This window comes from Austrofundulus limnaeus, unplaced genomic scaffold, assembly GCF_001266775.1.
Source record: "Austrofundulus limnaeus strain Quisiro unplaced genomic scaffold, Austrofundulus_limnaeus-1.0 Scaffold138, whole genome shotgun sequence".
Lineage (NCBI taxonomy): Eukaryota > Metazoa > Chordata > Actinopteri > Cyprinodontiformes > Rivulidae > Austrofundulus > Austrofundulus limnaeus.
The window spans coordinates 42,430-45,155 of record NW_013952540.1 but is presented as its reverse complement, the minus strand read 5'-3'; positions in this window follow the sequence as shown (position 1 = coordinate 45,155).

Here is a 2,726-nt window from a genome sequence, read left to right as displayed (position 1 = left end):
TGGCTGAATAAACCCTCACTCCAGAATTCTGGTGTTGTATGGCAATTATTTCTATCACAGATCATTTTATTTAACACTTGTGTTTTCACCTGACTTCAACCATTATTGAACTCGTATTTCCTTACACGAGGTTGCCTTAAATTCAGACAACAATTTTTTCAACAGTCATATTGATCCATTTAATAAAATCACTATTGCCGGAGCGTGCATGTCTGTTTTTCTTAGCAATTTTTTGAAACCTAACACACTCGCTATTCCGTCTCCTGTGAATTACGTTAGACAATGTAAAACATTTTCAAACGTGTCTGTGCAATGGTTAGAGTGACTGGCGTTTTCCAAAAAAATGATTATTCAGCACGCTTTAAACAGAGGTGAAAAACAGTTTGGGCAGTTTTTTGTAGACGGTTATGCAGAATTTCAGGGTGTGAAATACGCCTTTGAATTTCTGGGCTGTTTTTTTCACGGATGTCCAAACTGCTTTTCGCCTCTTGAAAAATGTCCTCTAAGACACGTTCCATTGCAGAGCTGTACAATACCAGCATTGAAAAATTACAGGCATTGAAATCAGTCCACGGTCTCCAGGTTCAGGTAATTTGGGAGCACGAGTGGACTCAAATGAAACAAACAAACCCCGAATTGAAACGTTTCCTCCAGAAATTTCAGGCTCCTGCTCCCCTCTCACCACGGGATGCTCTTTTCGGAGGAAGAACGTGCGCTGTTAAATTAAAGTACACGGCTGAACCAGATGAGAATATTATCTTTCAAGATTTCTGTTCTCTGTATCTGTTTGTGAACGCCACCTGCTCATACCCCCTCGGTCACCCCAATGTAATTTACAAAGATTTTGACGAACCTCAAAATTACTTTGGCTTCATTCGAGCGATCGTTGCACCACCACGTGGATTGATTTTTTCCAATCCTACCCTCAAAAACATCTAGAGGTAAACTTGTGTTCACTCTCTGCAGTTCTTGTGCAGAAATCAATAACCAAACAGATTCTTGCACCCACAGCGACGAACAGCGTGCTTTGACAGGTGTCTGGGTCACGGGAGAATTTAACGAGGCTCTAAAATACGGTTACCGTGTACTAAAAATCACAGAAGTCTGTCACTTTGACGAACGCAGTGATACCATTTTCAATGATTACATAAAAACATTTCTCAAAACCAAACAAGAAAGTTCTGGTTTTCCCAAAGACGCAAACGATTTAGAAAGCAGAGAAAAATACACTCACCAGCCACTTTATTAGGTACACCACNGGTTTTGAATGGTTTAACATATCGATCTGCTGTGATTTAATGTCATACAATAAGATATTTATTTAGAGTACTCAAATTAGGCTGTTTTAAGCGCGTTTCCCGAATAAATCCTTCAGGTGAGCTTTTTTAGAAGCCATGCTGTGATAGGTGGGGATAAATCCTTCAGGTGAGCTTTTTTAGAAGCCACGCTGTAATAGGTGGGAATAAATCCTTCAGGTGAGCTTTTTTAGAAGCCACGCTGTGATAGGTGGGAATAAAATCCTTCAGGTGAGCTTTTTTAGAAGCCACGCTGTGATAGGTGGGAATAAATCCTTCAGGTGAGTTTTTTTTAAAAGCCACGCTGTTATAGGTGGGGATAAATCCTTCAGGTGAGCTTTTTTAAAAGCCACGCTGTTATAGGTGGGGAAAAAATCCTGCAGGTGGGCTTTTTAAAAGCCACGCTGTTATAGGTGGGGGAAAACCTTCAGGTGGACTTTTCTGTCAAAGCCACGCTGTAGAAGGTTTGAGGACTAATTAATTTATTGGTGGGTCATTGTGTGAGCAAATTAGGCATCACACAAGGAAAAATCCAGTAATTAGGGTAGTCCTATGGTGACCTGGTGGGAACGATGCATGGTAGAAAATAAATATTAGTTAAATCCATTGCAAAGGTGGATTACATATATGCATGCATCTTAGGAAAAATCCAGAAACCAAACTATGTTTTTCTTCTTTTGTCCTGTCTGTGGGACAGTATGTGATATGGGCATGTAATCAGCAGGTGTTTATTTACATATTTGTGTCTTTTATTGATGTTAGAGTGAAAGCACTCTTCAGTAAAGAAATTAAAGTGACTACTAGTTAAACTGTGAGATGTGTGATTGTGTGTGCATATTTTGAGGTTGTTTTTGATTAGTTTGGGATAGACAGGCTGGAAATTGGTTAACAGTAGAAGTGTTGAGGTGAACTACTAATAGTTATCTGTCAGGAGTACCAGTAGGGTCAGTGAAAAAACTGGTGGTGACATATATACGTTAATAAAATGTCTGATAAAGTTATAGAGGAACTTAATTACTATCAAGAAGGATCCTTAGGTGTGATTTTGTATCGTACTTTTCAGATTTATCTTGAAGAGGTGGAGTCTAGAAATGTGACTGTGGAAAAGGACGTGTTTATTGAGATGTATAGGTTGTTATTGTGTGAAGGTTACATTTCAAAGTTAGATCAAGACGCACCTACAGAATCTGAGGTGAATAATATAGTTTGTAAACTAGAGCAAACGTGGAAGCAGTCGATTACAAAAAATGGAACAATCTTGCAGAATGAAAAAGAAAGGGTTTACAGATACTGGAGGCGTATGTGTAGAATATTGAAAGATGTTCTGACCTCGAGCAGGGAGAGTAAAAACAAGACCTTCATGTCTGACAACTTTTACACAGACACTAAGACTACACAGTGTGACGAACCTAATGACAATAACTATCATAA